The sequence below is a fragment of the Canis lupus genome, chromosome 1, assembly GCF_011100685.1.
Source record: "Canis lupus familiaris isolate Mischka breed German Shepherd chromosome 1, alternate assembly UU_Cfam_GSD_1.0, whole genome shotgun sequence".
Lineage (NCBI taxonomy): Eukaryota > Metazoa > Chordata > Mammalia > Carnivora > Canidae > Canis > Canis lupus.
Genome location: NC_049222.1, coordinates 24,376,338 through 24,382,337, shown reverse-complemented (window position 1 = coordinate 24,382,337; position 6,000 = coordinate 24,376,338). Strand labels below are relative to the sequence as shown.

General features: G+C 37.2%; 1 long non-coding RNA gene across 1 annotated transcript in view; it reads left to right on the top strand.

The window, feature by feature from the left end:
• Positions 1-3,977: 3,977 nt before the first annotated feature.
• Positions 3,978-6,000, top strand: part of LOC106559532 — a 48,593-nt gene continuing 46,570 nt past the window's right edge. The window contains exon 1 of the long non-coding RNA XR_005353046.1: positions 3,978-4,521. This is a non-coding gene — a long non-coding RNA (uncharacterized LOC106559532). The remainder of the gene's footprint in view (positions 4,522-6,000) is intronic.

Here is a 6,000-nt window from a genome sequence, read left to right as displayed (position 1 = left end):
ATGGTATGTCCTCTGCAGATAGTGACAGTTTAACTTCTTCTTTATCAAAATGGATGCCTCATTTCCTTTTCTTGTCCAACTGCTATGGCTTGGACTTTTAGTCCTGTGTTTAATAAAAGTTCTGAGAGTAAACATTCTTTTTAAAATTTTTATTTAAATTCAGTTAGTAAACATACAGTGTAATATTAGTTTCAGGTATATGATATAGTGATTCAACAATCCCATACATCATCTGGTGCTCATCACAGCAAGTGCACTCCTTGATACCCATCACCTGTTTAACTAACCCCCCCCCCCGCCACCAACCTCCTTTCTGGTAACTGTCAGAAAGTTTGTTCCTGATAGTTAAGGGTCTGTTTCTTGGTTTGTCTCTCTCTTTTGTTTCCCCAATGCTCACTTGTTTTGCTTTTTAAATTCCACGTGTAACTGAAATCATAGATAATTTTCTTTCTCTGACTGACTTATTTCACTTAGCATAATACAGTCTAGCTCTGTCCATATTGTTGCAAATGCAAATGGTAGGATTTCATTCTTTTTTATGGCTGAGTAATATTCTATTGTATATATACCACTACTTCTTTATTCATTCATCAACTGATGGACACTTGGGCTATTTCCATAATTTGGTTATTGTAGGTAATGCAGCTATGAGCATCAGTGTGCACATATCCCTTTGAATTAATATTTTGTATCCTTTGGGTAAATATCCAGTAGCGCAATTGCTGGATCATAGGAAATTTCTCTGATTGACTTTTTTGAGGAAGCTCCATACTGTTTTCTGGAGTGGCTCTGCATTCCCACCAACAGGGCAAGAGTGTTCCCTTTTCTCCACATCCTTGCCAACAATTGCTTTTTCTTGTGTTGTTGATTTTAGCCATTCTGACCAGTGTGAGCTGCTATCTCATTGTAGTTTTGGTTTGCATTTCCCTGATGGTAAGTGATGATGAGCATCTTCTCATGCATCTGCTGGCCATCTGTATGTCTTTCTTTGAAAACCATCTGTTCATGTCTTCTGTCCATATTTTAATTCAATTATTCATTTTTTGATGTTAAGTTGTATTAATTCTTTATGCATTTTGAATGCTCTTTATCGGATATGTCATTTACAAATGTTTTCTCCCGTTCTGCAGGTTGCCTTTTAGTTTTGTTGATTGTTTCCTTCACTGTGCAGAAGTCTTTTTATTTTAATGGAGTCCCAATAGTTTACTTTTGCTTTTGTTTCTCTCACTTCAGTAGACCTATCTCGAGAAAAGTTGCTATGGCTGATGTCAGAGAAACTGCTGCCTGTGCTTTCTTCAAGGATTTTTATGGTTTCAGGACTCACATTTAGGTCTTTAATATATTTTGAATATTTTTGTGTATGTATGTTATAAGAAAACGGTGCAGTTTCATTATTTTGTAAGTTGCTGTCCAGTTTTCCCAACACCGTTTGTTGAAGAGACAGTCTTTTGACCACTGGACACTATTTCCCAGTTTGTCAAAGATTAACTGGCCCTATTGTTGTGGGTTCACTACTGGATTTTCTATTCTGTTCCATTGATCTCTGTTTCTGTTTTCTTATGTCAATAATGCACTGTTTTGATCACTACAGCTTTGTACTCTAACTTGAAGTCTAGAATTTTGATGCATCCAGCTTTGCTTTTCTTTTTCAAGATTGCTTTGGCTGTTTAGAGCCTTTTGTGGTTTCATTCAAATTTTAGGATTGTTTGTTCTATCTCTGTGAAAAATGCTGGTGGTATCTTGATAGGGATTGCATTAAATGTATAAGTTGCTTTGGATAATGTAGACATTTTAACAATATTTGCTCTTCCAACTCATCAGCATGAAATGTCTTTCCATTTCTTTGTGTCCTCTTCAATTTCTTTCACCAGTGTTTTATAGTTTTCAGAGTACAGTCTTTCACCTCTTTGCTTAGGCTTATTCCGAGGTATCTTATTATTTTGGCTGCAGGTGTAAATAGGATGGGTTCCTTAACTCCTCTTTCTGCTGCTTTAATATGGGTGCATAGAAATGCAACAGAGTCTGTATATTTATTTTATGTCCTGCAACTTTACAGAATTCCTTTATCAGTTCTAGCAATACTTTGGTGGAGAATTTTGAGTTTTTTAGGTAGAGTATCATGTCATCTGCGAATAGTCCTTACTGATTTGGATGACTTTTATTTCTTTGCATTTTCTGATTTTTGAGGCTAGAACTTCCGGTACTATGCTGAATAAAACTGGTGAAAATGGACACCCTTGTCTTATTCCTCCCTGTGGAGGAAAAACTTCCAGTTCTTCCCCACTTAGGATAATGTTAGCTGTGCATATTTCCCTTAAGGCCCTTATTAGGTTTGCTGCATCCCAAAGATTTTGGACCATTATGTTTTCATGTTCATTTGTTTCTATGTACCATTAACATTTTTTCTTTGATTTTCTGGTGGACATGTTAGGAGCATGTTATTTAACCTCCATGTATTTCCAGAGTTTTTCTTCTGGTTGACTTCAGTTTCGTAGCTGTTGTGACCAGAAAATGTACACGGTATGACTTTGATCTTGTTGAATTTGTTGAGGCCTCTTTTGTGGCCTAAAACGTGATCTTTCTGGAGAACGTCCTGTGTGCACTTGACAAGGATGTGTTTTCTGCTGTTTTAGGATGGAATGGTCTCAATGTATATATTAAGTCCATCCGATCCATTGAAAGCCATTGTTTCCTTAATGTCCTGTTTAGATTATCTGTCCATTGATACAAGTGTGGATGTAAAGTCTGCTACTATTATTGTATTATTATTGAATAATTCCTTGATGTCTGCTATTAAGTGTTGAATGAATTTGGGTGCTACCATGTTGGGTGCAGAAATATTTATGAATGTTATATCTTCTTGTTGGATTATTCCCTTTATTATTATGTGATACCTTTCTTCATCTCTTGTTACAGTCTTTTTTTAAAGTGTATTTTGTCCAATGTAAGTATTGTTGATGGGAATGCAAACTAGTGCAGCCACTCTGGGAAACAGTATGGAGGTTCCTGAAAAAGTTAAACTAGAACTACCCTGTAATCCAGCACTTACAGTACTAGGTATTTATTTACAAACAAAAATAATGATTCAAAGGGCACATGCACCATGATGTTTATAGCAGCATTATCAACAGTAGCCAAATTATGGAAATAGTCCAAATGCCTATCGACTGATGAATGGATAAAGAAATTGTGATAATGTAATATATAAAATGATTACATAATATATATATAACAGAATAGAATATATATTACATAATGGAATACTTCTCAGCTATCAAAAATAATGAAATCTTGCCATTTGCAACAACGACAACATGGAAAGAGGTAAAATGTATTATACTAAGTGAAATAAGTCAGAGAAAGACAAATACCATATGATTTCACTCATATGTGTAATTTAAGAAACAAAATAGTTGAATATATTGGTGGAGGCGGGGAGAAGTGAGAAGAAAATAAACCATAAGAGACTTTTAACTATAAGGAACATACTGAGGGTGGCTGGATGAGAAGTGAGTAGGGAGTGGGTAGATGATTGGCAGTAAGGAGGGCACTTATGTTGAGCGCTAGGTGTTATATATAAGTGATGAATCATGAAATTCTATTCCTGAATCCAACATGATACTGTATATTAACTAACTAGAATTTAAATTAAAACTTGAAACTAACTAGCTAAATAAATAATATATAAATTCCAAGCTAGCCCATTTTACTTACTTTTCCTTTAATAGGCATTGTGCTTTGCAGGGATGTGTACTTGGGAAATGTGGGTGTGCAGTCATTCACTGACACGTGTGCTCCACTTGGTGTTGGATATGAGATTATATCCTCCAAGGGTCATGTCTTCCATTGTTGTGCTATTACATTTATGCTTCGTGTATGTTTTGTTTAATGTATACCTAATGTTTAAATGTTAGAGTCAACATAGTAAGAGCTCTATGTGATTTTTCTTTTCTGTATTTTCTTCCCCCTGTAAGATTTTGAACGATACTGATCAGATTGAAAAAATATTTGCAAAGAGCCCTCACCAGCCTCGATTGATGTGTGGGGGGTGAAGCATCAAGCTTTACTCATTCTCCTTGAAGACTGATGCACAGAAATTTTTGAGAAGGTAATTTGCTGCAAGAAAATGCAAGGAAGTGAACATTTATGTAAAGAAGAAAGGAACCATATTTTGAAGAATGTCAAGAGAAATGACAAATGATGCTAGAAGCACATCTAGAAAAAAATCACAAAGGAGGTGTCTGCATGTTCTGATCATTCTCACCCACGACTGACACTTATTCTAAAGCAACAGATGAATTGTCAGCATCCACTTTCACTCAGCCACATGCTTCTGCTCCTCAGAAGAAGACAAACTGGGAATTTCAAACAAAGAAAGTAGAAATACTTGATGAACTTTCTGGTGAAAATCCTTTACTGGAAAATTTAATGTGTAAGGATTTTTGAGAGCAAGGAGAATTCATCCAACAATTGATCTGACCCTCTCTCTTTCTCTACCTGAGACCTCCCCGTGCAGCCCAGGTATGCTGTGTATTTTCCAGGCCTTATAATAACAAACTTCTGTTTTACAATTTGCTGACAGGCATCTTGCAATCATAATAAGATTCATACAGGTCAGTCCAATTGTAACATTGGTTTGGAAAGGGGAGATGTCTGTGGGAAGTTCATCAGCATTCAGGTGAGTGCCCCCAGGCGTTTGAAGCTGATAGCATTACTCTGACAGCCTGAGATCTGCACAAAACAGGAAGTGTATGGGCTTCTCATTCCCCCACTTGGGGGAAATGCCCACCGTGCTGTCAGTAAGACAGAATGAATCACTGCTTGTGGTTTTCACAAGTAAGTGTGCAAAAGTATTAACCTGGGGGATTTGCCAGAAAGAGAAGGTTTGCCAAGAGATGCCGGTTTGATTTAAAGTGGAGCCCAGGGCATATGGATTTTTAACAGATGGTTCAAGCGATTCTCATGGAAGGATCCTGGGAAAACACATTAGCCCTGCAGATGCCTCCTCTGTTTCTTCTATGTCAACATTTGGTGGCAATTTTGCCAACCAAGACTTCCTCATGCTCTGAGACCTACAGCTTGCTATGAAGATTCTTTGAGGTTGGTAGCTTAGCTGATATTTAGAGGTGGGGTTTTTGTTTATGTTTTTCATTTTCGTTTTTTTTTTTTTAGTATCTAGTTTCCATTACTTTAAAGGAATAGAAGTCGTGTCCTCAAACAGTAGATCAAGACCCAGTTAGAACTCTTCTCGGGAGGCTTGTGAGCCCCCCCTTCCTCTACCACACAGTTTTCCTTATGGAACAGGGATTACCAGGCACAGAAGAGAGCAGCAGTAGCAGAACCATCTCCTCCTCTTAGGGACTTCTAGAGCAACATTCCTCAAGATCTGAAAACTGTAGGAAGACAGAAACCAAATGCTCACTGAAGTCCTAGAGCACTTAGGTTAGCATGTTTGTAACAACATGCTGCAAGCTTCAGACTAAAATTCAGCACTGATGTTTTAGTATTTTTTTTACACTTATTGGCACTAATTAGAATAAGACTTATTATATCATCACATGGTATTGACTTAAATACCCCAAATTATTCAGAATTAATATTCTATTAGTAGGCAAAAAATTCTGGAGCTGTAAAAATTCTTGGCATTGAGGAAATTTGGGCGGGGAAGTCTGCTGGCAAATTTATCTGGGCACTTCCTCTATTAGAAGTGGGGGAAAAATAGGTCTTTTGTCTTCTCCATGACTTGCTTTGTTAGTATTCCTTCTTTGTTTTTTGATGAGAAAGACTAAAATGTGTGCAAAAGAGAAGTAATTGGACTACAATTTTGGGTGGTAAAAACATTTTGGATTTGCCCTTGGGCCACATGGAACAGCAACAATACTCAGCAATTATTTTGCTTTCCCACGGTTCTGTGCTCCAGCCATCCCCAGGCAATGTGCAGAATGGGGACGATTCATGTACTCAGGCCTTGTCAGGACTCTGACCCCAGAGGTCTGTATC